A 14,635-nucleotide genomic window follows, 5' to 3' on the forward strand; every position below is an offset into this window, starting at 1 on the left:
GTGTTGTGAGAGAAGCAGAGATACGGAGAGTTTGAAAAAAAAACAAAAACTAGAACTAAGATCAGAGCTAAAGACTCATAAGCATACTGGCAAGAAGAAGCTAATTTCCTGGGAGAAAGAATGCTATATCCTACTGCCTGATGGGATTGGCTAGGCTGTAAAGTATGGGAAGTTTATCCTCCACACTTCTAACTTCCCCTCTCTATGCTGCCAACCCTCATCTTGGTGACATCTCTTCTCTCAGGACAATGTTGTATTTTATATAATCAAAAATATCTCAAGGATAAGTGTGTTGTTCTCTCGTGTTTTAAAATATCCAGGGATAGAATGGTGGTTCTGTAGGGTCGTTAATGACTCAAGTTGCTCTTTCTGTGCCTTGACGTCTTTAGGAGGTTTCTTCCACCTCTTGGTTTAAGAAGGCTGCTGGAGCTCCAGCCATTCTATCTGTCTTGTAGATCACAAGAAGAAAAGGGAAAAGAAAGACAATTCTATGCTTTTTAAGGAAACTTCCAAGAAATCCCCCATTTTTTTTTTCTTTTTCTATTGACCGTGTCTTAGTCTCATAGCCTTCCTAGCTACAGTAGAGACTGGCAAACATAGTCTTTAAACAGAACAATCACACACCTAGCAAAAAACAGTGTTCTGTTAAAAAAAAGGAAGAAGGGAATGAATGCATGTTGAGTCGGCAACCAAACCCATTTGTATTCTTTCTTCCTTAAATAGTCAAATTTTCTCAGGGCCCTTCCTGTTTCTCAAAACTTTTCTTCAGAAAAGAATCTGAAATTCACTCTTGTAGAAGAGATTGATAAAGAACGAAAGCATTAACCTTGCCCAAGGAATTTGAATTACCACAGGATGAAAGCCTTAAGTAAGTTTATTAAACTTTGCTAGTAAACTTTCAAGGGAGGAAGAAGGAGAACAAGGAGAGTAGAGGTGGTGTTGACAGGAAAGGGGTTGAACACCCTGCACATAGACAGCCTACCTCACCTGAAGCCAGGCAACTGGTACTAAAAATCCCAACATGATCTTCAACTTGCAGCTAGCTACAGTGATATGGAAGAAGTCCTGCCTGTGTAAATAGCTACTCTCAGGTTGGAAGAAATTCTACCTGTTCTCAAGGTCAGGAGTAAATTGTTTAAATGGGTTGCATTCCATAAGTTTACAGCAGTCTACATCTGAAAGGTTAGCCCTATGTCAGAGCTGGAAAATGCTTAATACAAATCAGGATTCTTGTGCAAATACATACCTTTGTGTGGCTAAATGATTGGATTCCTCCTCTCTGTTGCCCATCTTAGGTACACAGCCTTGCCTCACTGAACCTGTCTCTTGGATTATGAAGCAAGCCGGCTGCACTGCCTGATCTCTGAGGTCTCTTGTAACATTCAGTGATACTCTGCTGGGTGTGCAAGAGGCGGTCCTGGGTTGTGTGCACAAGGAATTAGCTCTGTCTGTGATATTAATTAGGAATTATTCTAAGCCCTAGCTGGTTCATTGGCATTTAGGCTGGACTCTGCTTGTTTGCATTTATGACAAATAGAGTGGTAAATAATAGACTAATTAATCATAGTTTAACAATGACATTCACCAGAGAAACCCATCTTCTCCCTTACCTAAAACACTCACCCCACAACCCCTGGTTCCATTGAACAAGCCCTCCCTATGCCATGGCCATCTGCTCCTCCCAGACAGTATCACGACACATTTGAGTGACTATTGCTATTTGAAATAACATGTTATCTTAAGTCTTCATCATTTATGATAGCTAACTAAGTCATTCAATTCCATATAGGGAGAGCCTGAAATTCCTCAGCACCTTCCACTTCTGTCTCTTCCTGATGAACTCCTAGGTATCCCTGAAGACTCAGTTCAAGCATCAGTTCCAGGGGGCCCTTCCTGTAACACCCTCCCCCCCGCCAACCTAAAACATGGACCTGCCTCTATTTCCAGATTTGTTTAATAGGGTGGTTATAATTACCTGTTCTATAACTGCTTCCTCCATGCAACTCTAAATTCCATGAAATCACTGCTGTTTCTCTTATGCCGGCATAAGAGTATTTAGTAAATAATCTTTCGATGAGTGAAGGAATGAGTAAGCTCAGAGAGTGCGTGGCAAGAACCCATTTGCGAGAGAGCCAGCAATGCAAATGTAGAACTTTTGGTAAAAGGGGAATAAACTGCCTTACCAGGAAACAGGAGTCTACTTATCCCTGTAGAATCTGCAGCCTGGGGCAAATTACTTCACGAGCCTTTCCCTCACCACACTTTTATACTAAAAAAATAGTAATATTTTCATCGAGCGAAGGTTTAAATGCTGACAGACTTACAGCATAAGCATCAGACATAGCTCAGATAGAAGCATTCAGGGCATACAATAGTAGTAATAATAATAAATAATAAAATAATAATAATAACATAACAATATAATAATAAAAATATGGGTATAATTTCTGAAGTGCTTTCACAGATATTATTCCATTTGATTTTTGCCACAGCCGGCTCAGGTGGGTACTATTGTGATCCTGCTTCAGCTAGTAAAGAAAATGCAGCTCAAAGGAGTTAGGTGTCTCCCCAAGCTCAAGAGCATGGTACATGGCAGAACTAGAACCCAACCCAGATTGTTTGGCTCCTTTGTACTGTTCTTTCACGACACGATTGTCAAAGGAGAAGCAATTTCAAACACGGGGATGCATGTTGTCCTGGGGGCAGTGGGAGGAGAATGTCAGCCAGCCTGTCTCAGTCCCTCTCGTTTCTTGACAGAGGACTTGGTTTTCTTGCCTCAGTCACTTGGACTCCTGTCCCAGGGTTGCAACTCCAAGCTTCTGTCACTCTGGCAGCAACACCCTAGGGATACAGGATCCTAACGTGATGGCCCTAATTGGCGAGTCTACACTTAATGGCTTTGGGCAGAGATTTCCCCTACAGTGAATCACCCTTCAATCACCAGTGAGTCAGGCCATTTAACGCTAATCTTAAATTCATACTTCATAAACAGTTCCATTTACTTGAGACGTCTTTAATTTAAAAGCTAGGGGCAATTGCAAGAAGTCCTTTCCCAGAGAGAAAAGAGAGTGGAAAATGAAAGCAGATATCCCTTTTCATTCTCAATAGAAATACCCATTAATATAGCATCTCCTCCTCCCTCCCCACTCTGTGGTCACCTCCAGGATTCCTCAATGGTGAAAGAGGGAGCAATCCAAAGCGCATTTGCAATCTGGCCTCCGAGTTGTGGGATTAATCCAGAGACAGGGATCACCGATTATTGCAGCAGTGATGGAGGAACTCCACGGTTGTGACTTGAAATATCCTCCACAGCTTTCCACAGGGCCTCCCTGGGTGGAGAAGGTGGAACAACTTTGGTTTGGTGCTTCATTAGTGCTCATCTCTGAAACCCTAATGATATCATAAAACTATAGACCTGGATTGTTCTGTCCAAAGAGGAAAGGAAGACTTGATTTACTATCCCAGGCATAGTGAAAAAGATCCTAGACTGAAATTCTCAGCAGTACTGTCAAAGAGCTGTCTGATGGGGGCGCTACTTATGGTTAAGGGGCTGAATCATGGTCGGTGTATAAGCTTTTATATATAACACAATAAAGTAATTTAGTGATTTTATAAAGGGATAAAAATATTAGGGAATAGATTGTATGCTTTCAAACCAAGGACATACTTCAAATGCCTGATCCTCAGAGCATTCATTTCTAAACCATCAAATAAATGATAATTTTTGGAGCACACTTTATATTATACATGCCAGGCAAGAGATATATAAATAATATACATAGAGAATGGTCTCAAGACATGTCCTCAAAGAACTGCTAGTCTCTCCAAAATGTCAGATGAAGGATAAGGTTCACACTACCAGTGTTATGCAGTACTTTGCAAAACACCAGAATGACTCTTCTCCTTGTCTCATACCTAGAGCCTCAGGCAGAAAATGATGCATTAACATTTAGTGTTTATACCAGACAAAAAGCTTCAAAACATCCATCACTCCATGAGTATTAAGTATTTTAAAAGGACTTGCTCTATGAGCTCTATTCCTGGTCCACCCCCTTGATGTTTCACTCATGATTTTAAGGGTAGCTGTAGGCTATTGCAGAGTCCAGACTTTCAGTTTCCTTCATTACTGAGCTGAGGAAGATAGATAACACAGGCTTGGCTATTGCACTCTGTTTTTCATTTCTTTCTGAGACAGAAGACTTCTCACTCCATTTAAGCAAACCTTGGGGGTAACTGTTATGTTCAGAGACAGCCTGGTGCAGTTACAGGGAAATTCAGACATCTTAATTTTCCTCCTTTGACCTTCTGTGTGACTATCCTAATGTGATATCTCTATATCAAAGGTGCTCCATGTGTGGCCTCCTTCTACACACAACTTATCTAAAAAAATACTGAAGTAAATGATTTTTGTCTACAGTGCCCTCCTTCATCTATGTTTCCTTTTATGTAATCTTCTCAAATGTTCTAGTGTTTTTATACCCAACTTCTAATTTCCCACATGCCTGGCTCTAACTTACCCACAAGAGCACCTTCCACTCCTATTAGTACTTTAGGAACAGGGTGAGAATGGTTGTTTTCCATTTCATCTCTTACCAATGGGGCCAATTCCAGTTCTCCTGCCCACAGATGTGGGTGGGTGATTTAATCATGTGTGAATGGGGTACTCAAGTACCCAGGCCAGTGGGGTTGACTTGTGACTCAAACAGGGTCAATCACACTCTTCTCTGACTTTGGACATCCAGGTGCTGAGAGAAGTTCATGAAAATGTAGGTAAAAGCCTGTCTGAGCATAAAACCAACAGAAATAGAAAGTAGAGTGAAGACAGGGCGTGGAGTGAGAGGAAGGTGGGGGGAGAAAGAGAGGGAGACAGAAGAGAGTTTAGAAGATGTGTCCAAGCCGCTGTAACTGAACCTGGCACTGCCCTTGGACTTTCCAGTTTCCTAAGTCAATACATTATATTAAAAAAAAATAAAAATAAAAAAATAAAAAGCCTGGACACAATGAACTACTGTCTGTAAGTATTTGTCCTCGCTGTGTACCTGTCCTGGAATCTGCACCTGGCTTCCTTGTTTAACTCCTCCAGATATGACCTCAGAGTTATTAACAGAATTTCATGCTACAGATTCCTGGATGAGGTTTTATATTCTCCCTGGTGCTAAGTGGGTTTCTCATGCTGGCCTTGCCTCTGCCTCTGCTTTTTGCTTTTTATGGTTACATAAAATCACCCCTTCCTCCCCAACATTCCTAACCCCCAGCAACCACTTATCTGTCCTCCACCTCTATAATTTTGTCCTTTCAAAACTACTATATAAATGGAGTCACACAGCATGCCACCTCTTGAGATTGGCTTTTTTTTTTTTTTCACTCAACATAATGCCCTTGGCTTGAGATTGGCTTTTTTTTTTTCACTCAACATAATGACCTTGGCATGATTCAAATTCTTGATGTATCAATAGTTTATTTCTTTTGATTGCTGAGTAGTCTTCCATGGTATTGTGGGAGCACAGTTTTTTTAATCATCCACCTATTGTAGGGAATGTGAGCTGTTCCCTGTTCTTGGCTATTACAAATAAGCCTATTAGAAACAATCATTGTACAGGTCTTTGTGTGAACATCAATTTTCAGTTCTCCAAGATAAATGCCCAGGACTGTGACTGCTAAATCATAAGGTTAAATGTATGTTGTTGTTGTTCTTGAGAAGTTACCAAACTATTTTCCAAAGTGATTGCATCATTTTACATTTCCACCAACAATGTATGAGAGATCCAGCTTCTCTGCATCCTTTCCAGGATTTAGTATTGTCACTATTTTTAATTTTAGCCATTCTGAAAAGTTGTAATGATATATTGTGGTCTTAATTTGCATTTCCTTAATGGCTACCAATGTTGAACATCTTTTAGTTTGCTTATATGCCAGGCTTATGTCCTTTTGGGTAAAACGTCTCTTTGTGTCTGTGCCCATTTTCTAATTGGATTGTTTAATTTTTTATTGTTGAGTCTTAAGAGTTCTTTATATAGTCTAGATATGAGTCCTTTGTCAGACATGAGGTTTGAAAATATTTTCTCCCTGTCTGTAGTTTGTCTTTTTGTACCGATACCATGGTCTTTCATAGAACAAAAGATTTTAATTTTGATAAGGTCCAATTTACAGACTTTTTTCTTTTATAGATTATGTTTTTGGTGTCACACATTCCCAAACTCTGTGTCAAGCCTTAGGTGGCAGAGGTTTTCTCTTATGATTTCTTGAAACAGATTTGTGTTTCTGCATTTTATATTTAAATTTATGATCCATTTTGAGTTCATTTTTGTGTGAGGTGTGAAGTTTAGGTCAAAGATCTTTTTTTTTTGCCTATGTATATATAATTATTCTAGCATCATTTATTAAAAGGACTATGCCTCCTCCATTGAATTGCTTTTATACTTTTATAAAAAAATTAGTTGGCTCCACTGATATAGGGTTACTTCTGGGTTCTCTGTTATTTTCCTTTGACATATGTGCCTATCCCTCCTCAAATTCTACACATTCTAGGTTGCTATAGCTATATAACATATAATTCTAAAAAAGAGGTAATTATTCCTCCCACTTTATAGTATCTTCTCAAAAAAATCTAAGCAATTCTAGTTCTATTCCATTTCCATGTAAATTTTAGAATAATCTTGTCAATACCTGCAAAATAGTCTTGTGGAAATATTGATAGGAATTGCATTAAACCTATATACCAATTTGGGACAACTGGCATCTTTACTAAGTTGGGTCTTTGGATCAATGAAAACAGTATGTCTTTCCATTTACTTAGATTTTCTTTGATTTCTTTCATCAGTGGTTTGCAGTTTTCAGTATACAAATCTTGTACATGTTTTGTTAGATTTATACCTAAATATTTCATATTATCAGGTGATTGTAAATGATATTGTATTTTTCATTTCAGTTTCAATGATTTTACTGCTAATGTAGTCAAATAAAATTAATCACTTTATGTTGATCTTGTATCCCTAAATTGCTAAACTCACTTACTTGTTCTAAGAGTTCCTTTGTAGATTCCTTGAGATTTCTACAAAGACAATCATGTCATCTGTAGACAGAAACAGTTTTTGTTCTTCCTTTTCAACCTGTGTTGTATTTATTTCCCTTTCCTATCTTCCTATACTAGCTAGAACTTCTAGTATGATATTGAAAGGTAGTGGACATCTTTACTTTCTTCTCATAGGGGAAAAGCATGCAGTCTTTCCCCACTAAGTATGTTTGCCGCAGGTCTTTTTGCAGATGTTCTTTATCAAATTGAGGTAGTGCTTTATTCCTAGCTTCCTGAGAGTTTAACCATGAATAAATGTTGAATTTTATTAAATCTTTTTTTGCAACAATTTATATAATCATGAGATTTTTTTCTTACCTGTAAATATAGTGGATTATATCATTTGATTTTCAAATACTGAAACAAGGTACCTCCTTAGTGCTGTAAGCAGTGAGTCAGTCTCAAATACTGAAACAGTCTTGCATCCCTGAAATAAAACCAACTTAGTTATGGTGCATACTTTTTCCATATATTGCTGAATTCTATCTGCTATAATTTTATTAAGGACTTTTACATCTATATTCATGAAAAATATTGGTCTGTAGTTTGGAAGGATTGTTTGTTTCTTTTTCAGTACAGGCTTTGTTAATATTGGCTTTATAAAATAATTCGGTAGTGTTCCATCCTCTTCCATTGTATGGAACAGATTGTACTGAATTTAGAATAAATCTTCAAACATTTCATAGAACTCTCTGGTAAAACTATCTGGTCCTTAATAGTTACAGGGATATTCAATTATCTATTTTATATTGAATGAATTGTGGTAATTTATGCTTTTCAAGAAATTGGTCATTTTATCTAAGTTGTCGAGTTTATTTATGTAGAGTTTTTGTAGTATTCCTGATTTATATTTGCAAGGAAGGTCTGTGGTGTTAGCCTTTATTTCTATTGTTGGCGATTTATGTCTTCTCTCTTTTCCCATTTGCCAGTCTTGGAAGAGATTTCTTTTAATTTTATTGATCTTTCCAAAGAACCAGCTTTTTATTTCATTAGATTTCTCTATTATTTTCTGCTTTCAATTTCATTGAATTCTGGTCTTCATTATTTCCTTCCTTATGTTTGTTTTGGGTAAATATTGATCTTCTCTCTTTATATGATGAAGTGGGAGCTTAGATTATTGATTTAGACTTTTCTTCTTTTCTAATGTAAGCATTTAGTCATATAAATTTCCCTGTAATCACTGCTTTTGCTCTGTCCCACACATTTTGATATACTGGATTTTCATTTTCAATAAGTTCAATGTATGCATATACATTTTCCCCTTAAAACTTCCTCTTTGACTCATGAATTATTTAAAAATATGTTTCCAAATATTTAGAGATTTTCCTCTTATCTTTCTATTATTGATTTCTAATTTGATTCTGTTGTGGCCAGTAAACACAATCTCTATGATTCCAGTTATTTTAGTTTGCTGAGAGGAGACTTGTTTTCTAAGATATAGTCTACTTTGATCCATGTTCTGTGAGTGCTTGAAAGAATGTATATTCTACCATTGCTGGATGAAGTGTTCTATAAATATCAATTAGATCACGTCAGTTGTGTTGTTGAAATTTTCTATATACTTGATGATTTTCTGTCTAGTTGTTCTATCAACTGTTGAGAGAAGCGTACTGAAGTCTGCAACTCTATTTGTGAATTAATATTTATATTTCATATCAGTTTTATCAATATCTTCATCACATATTTTGCAGCTCTTTTGTTTGATATATACTACTAGAATTGCTATATCTTCTAAATGGATTGATCCTTTTATCATGTGATGTCCCTAATCTGTCCTTGATAAATTTTTTTGTTTTGAAGTTTACCTTATCTAATTTAATATAGCCACTCCTACTTTTATTAATTAATGTTTCCATGGTATATACTTTTGCATCCTTTGATTCTATCTATACTGTCATTTTGAAATGAATTTCTTGTAGAGAGCATTTGGTTAGGTGGTAGATTTTATTTTGTTTTTTAATCCATGCTGTTAATTTCTGTTTTTTAGTGTATTTAGAGCATTTACATTAATGTAATTATTTATATGGTAGCGCTATATCTGTCATTTTTGTTTTGTTTTGTTTTGTTTTTTGTTGTTTGTTTTGTTTTCTTATCTTCCTGTGGGTTATTTGAACATTTTTGCAATTTAGTTTTATTTATTTACAGTATTTTAACTATATCTCGTTGTATAGCAGGATCTTTTTGTATAGCAGTTTTAGCGTTTGCTTTATTATATTATATATACACAGTATAACATTATATATGCACAACTCTATAAGGTCTACTGGTATGAACATTGTATCAGTTCAAGTGAAGTGTATAAACCTCACTTCACTTTATATACCTTATCCATTTTCCATGTACAATGTAATTGTTCTCAGTATTTCCTCACATACTTTGAGATCCACATCAAACATTGTTATAATTTTTGTTAAAAATATCAAATATAACTTAGAAAACTCAAAAGTAAGACTCAAAATGCTTTATTATATTTACATATATTTTTACTCTCTTTATTGCTTTTTCTTCCTTCCTGATATTCTAAGATTTTTTTTTTGACATATGCATCTTTTCCCTTCTTCTTAAGGAAATTCCTTTAACAATTCTTTTAGTGTAGTTTGCTGACAAATCTTTCATTTCAGAACGTCTTCATTTCCCTTTTATTCCTGAAGAACATTTTCACTGGGTATAGAATTCTGGCTTGATATTTTCATTTCTGAACACTTGAAAAAGGTGTGTCACTTTCCCCTGGCCTTCTTTGATTTTGAAGATTCTCAAGTTGTTTTTCTTCTGTAGGTAAGTGTCAATTCTTACTCATTTTATGAACTTTGTCTTTAGCTTTCAGAAGTTTGACTTTGGGGGGGGTCTCTCCTCATTGGTGTCGGCTCAAGTTCTTGAATCTGTTTGTATCTTTTGACAAATTTGGAAAGTTTTTTCTAAAGTACTTTTTCAGTGTCAACCTCTTTCTTCTCTCCCTCTAGGACTCTAATAGCACAAACATTGGATTTTTTTTTTTAATGTTCCACAGATAGCCGAGATTCCAAGTATATATGTATGTATGTATGTATGTATGTATGTATGTATTTTTAATGTATATTTTTAGACTGCATAATTTCTAATGTTCTAACTTCAAGTTTCCTTATTCTTCTTTCCTCTCCATTCAACCGTTGAGCTCATCCATTAAGTTTTTTTAAATATGGTTATTCTTTTTCTCACTTCTAAAATTTCCAATTGGTTCTTCTTTATGTATTCTATTTCTTTCTTGATACTGTATTTTGTATTTGTTTCAGCTGTGTTTGTAATTGTTTGTTGAAACATTCTTTTATGAGGCCAGCTTTACAATCTTTGTCAGATAATTATATCTGTCATCTCCTTGTTTGTGTCTGTTGATTATCTTTCTTCATTCAAATTGAGGTTTTCCTGGTCCTTGTAGGACAAGTGATTTGTGAATAAACTTGGATATTTTATGTATTATATTAAGATACTCTGGATCTTATACTTTCTGGTGTAGCAAGCCTTCTCTGATACCATTTCATCAGAGAAGAGAGATACCTTCTCATCACTGTTGGATGGTGTGGAAGTCTGAGTTCCCTACTATGTGTCCATCAACACCCAGGGAAAGGAGGTGTTCTTCATTATGACTAGGGGTTTGGTATCTGCACTAGACCCCTGCTGATACTATCTTGGTTGAGAAGTACAATGGATGCCTTATCATTGCTCCCCAATGAGACCATGCTCCCCAGTGAGGTCACTGGGTGGTGATTTTCCATTAGTGTCCTCTGATACTACTGCAACAGAAGAAATGGAGGTCAACTTATTACTGTTGGGTGGTGGTGGTAATCCAGGCCCCCAAATGGTCTACACTGACATCATGTAGCTAGGAAGGCTAATTACTGCCTAGTGAGGATGAATGTCCTGGGTCTGTACTCTACCCTTCCTGACAATATACTTGTGAGGGGGTTAGGGACCCTCATTACAGCATATGCTCTCCATTGGCCTTTGTTGTCAGGTGTGGAGGTAGAGCAATGGTTTTTCTGTAGCATTTGGCTGGAGTAGAGTGGCTAGTTTCTAAAATTTTTCTGTCCTGAAGTCTGCCCCTTTCCTGATCCTTTGGCTAAAGATAGCAGGCTTTTGTTGGGCTTTTTAACGTCTGCACCCACTGGCATTTTTGGGTTGCTGGCTTCTCTCCTATCCAGTCAGGGGTATATGAAACAAAAAGAAAACCTAGTCAACTTATCGCCATGGCATTACACAGGTCCTGAGGCCCCTAGTCTGCCTGCTTTCTTAACTCTGCCTTTCAGTGTCTTAAGATTTTTTACATACTGTATCAGGGGATTTTTGTTCTATTTAGCTGGGGCTGGGGGAAGAGTGAAATTATGTCTTTTAATTTTTCTATGATTAAAATTCCTATTGTCAGACTTGTAGAAAAAAACAAGAAGCAAACATCTCAGTGGGGAACTAAGGAACAAAAAGTCCAGTTTGGAGCTCCGTCAAGCTGGTCAAGTTGACAGCATTAGGATAAATAATCTCTAACTATTAAAATTCAAAATACAGAGAAAAAGGAATATGCTTTGGCCAAGCTTAGAATATGTGATACCCCATGATAACAGAAGTGAACATAAGGGTCACTTTGGCCTTTATGGCTTTCACTGCTGAATTAGGCTTCTAGATTTCTGTCCTATAAAAACCTATCCAAAAGAAAAATAGAATGTTTTAGGGAACAGTGCTGTCCAATATCCACAGAACTTTTCCCTTTGGTTGAACTTTCTAGAACTCCACCCATTAGTATAATTACAACTATTTCACATACAAAGAAAACTATGTACCTTAAGTCTCATAAGTTATATATCATCTCCAAATCAAAGAACTGTGTTTGATGACCATTACTCCTCCAGTAGTTTTACAGTGATTTGCATAATAAATCTGTAACGATAGGGATTATAGGTCTCATTTCTGTAACTGGTCACAAGACAATAACTAAAATTTCTCTCTCCCTTTCTCCCATACATATGCTATATTCCCCCTTGCCATCCTGGTTCATCAGAGGATTGTTTAACATGGTGACCAACACCTTTGCCTTACTAATGAACTCAGACCTTGGTAGCCCTTATATTAAGGACTTCCATTAACCATTTACTACTAGGCATAAGTTGTATAAACCCTCAAGGGAATAAGTTGGATTTCTTCCATGTTCTTTCCTTACCAAATATATTTGAATAGTCCAATTTCTCCATCTAGTTAAATCTATAACATCTTTTTTTGACGTCTTCACCCAGGAACATGGGGAACCCCAAGTTCCCAAGTGAGTTGGTATTAAAAGTCTCAGATTTCAGAGGAGTTAAGATGGCAGAGGAGTAGGGGGACCTAAGTTTGTCTCATTCCTTGAATACAGCTAGGTTATCAAATCATTCTGAGCACCCAAGAAATCAATTGGAGGTCTGAGAAAACAAATGCTGCAAGTCTACAAGCAGAAAAGTGACCAACTGTTGAAAGGTAGGAGGTGCAGAGACTTGAATCCAGTGTGACATAGCTGAGGGGAAACAGCAGCGGGGAAGGAGCCTGCTTAAGGAGGCTACTACAAAGTATTATAAGCATTAGAGCACAGAATCAGAACTTTCAGAAGTCTGCTACAGTGGGGGACATGCTTAGCTTAAAGGTGCTCAGGTGGTGAAGGAGGGCAAAATCCCAGGTGTGACCCCATGATCTGAGGATCCTCTGGGTTACAAGAACAGATTGTGCCTAAGTGATGTACTGTTCTCGGGCACAGGAACATGGAAGCCAGCCAAACACAGTGAGTGTAGGTTCTGGCATTCTGCTCTGTGTTGCCATAAACTGTGAACTGCTGTGCAGTTGTGTGACCATTTTCCTGGGACTGGTATGTGGGGTGGGTTGTGTGAGGTGGGTGTCTTTATGATAATCACCTGTGACCAAGAAGGAATAACCGGACCCTAAAAAGGAAGTAATCCACTGAAGATGTTATTACTAGTCTTTGCTCAATGGTAATATCAGTAGAAATTTTAAAAAGATTTAAGTTCCCTCGTTAGCTTTCTATAAAAGACCAACACTAAAGTCCCTCGTCGGCAACCCTGTCAGGACCCCTCTCACTCTTGAGAGCTTTTTCTGTAGCTTCACTTAATAAACTTCTATCACTTTACTCACAAAAAAAAAAAAAAAAGAAAAGAAAGAAAAGAAAAAGGAAAGGCGGAAGTGTGGTGAGACCCTCCACAGGAAAAACAGCGTGGGTCCACACAATGGGAGTCTCTAAAATTTGGAGTTTTGAAACTCAGTTGTGAGCCTGAGATAAAAAAGCTCAGACACAGGTAGGGTGCACACAAAGTTCTGACGGACACTGGGAAGACAAGAGTAATTGATTGCTCTTCTGTGAGGGCTCACTGAAGAGCTGGGGGGCACCAACTTTCAGCTTGGGGTCTAGAGAGTGGGGCACCACCATATTCATCCAACTCATCAGTGCTGAGAGACATCAGGGAACAAAACAATACCACCTAGTGAAGTCTAGGGGTGCTTACACTGAGCCCTTACTCCCTGCCTACTGGAGGCACATTTCCACTAGGGCAATTCCACCTGAGAATCAGTGCAACAGGCCCCCTCCGAGAAGATCAACACAAACAACTTTCTCACACCAAGTTTACTGGTCATAGAGAGCTGCAAAACTTCAGCTCTAGAGGAAAATAGTGTCTAAAATCCTTTGTATTTTTATTCTTTAGGGTTTTTTTTAATTATTATTTTTTCAAATATTTTCTTAATTTTTTTCAATTCTTTTTTAATTTTTATTTTCATATATACTTTATATATTTTTTTATTTTTGTTTCCTTTCTTTGTATTTCTTTTTATGTGTATATATATATTTCTTTCTTTCTTTCTTTCTTTCTTTCTTTCTTTCTTTCTTATTATGGGATCCATTCTTTTAAATTTTTCTTGTTTTTGTTTTGTTTTGTTTTCTTTAAATTTTTTTATTGTTATGTTAATCACCATACATTACATCATTAGGTTTTGATGTAGTGTTCCATGATTGTTTGTGCATAACACCCAGTGTTCCAGGCAGAATGTGCCCTCTTTAATAGCCATTACCAGGTTAACACATCCCCCCCCCACCTCCCCTCTAGAACCCTCAGTTTGTTTGTCTCAGAGTCAAATGAATTCATGGTTCATCTCCCCCTCCGATTCCCCCCCTTCATTCTTCCCCTCTTGCTATCTTCTTCTTCTTTTTTTTTTCTTAACATTAACTGCATTATTTGTTTCAGAGGTACAGATCTGTGATTGAACAGTCTTGCACAATTCACAGCACTCACCATAGCACATACCCTCCCCAATGTCTATCACCCAGCCACCACATCCCTCCCACTCCCCACCACTCCAGCAACACCCAGTTTGTTTCCTGAGATTAAGAATTCCTCCTATCAGTGAGGTCATATGACACATGTCTTTCTCTGATTGACTTATTTCGCTCAGCATAACACCCTCCAGTTCCATCCACGTCATTGCAAATGGCAAGCTCTCATTCCTTTTGATGGCTGCATAATATTTCACTGTATATATATATACCACCTCTTCTTTATCCAATCA

This window comes from Callorhinus ursinus, unplaced genomic scaffold (assembly GCF_003265705.2).
Source record: "Callorhinus ursinus isolate GAN/ISIS: 27379988/994484 unplaced genomic scaffold, GSC_fseal_2.0 scaffold17, whole genome shotgun sequence".
NCBI lineage: Eukaryota > Metazoa > Chordata > Mammalia > Carnivora > Otariidae > Callorhinus > Callorhinus ursinus.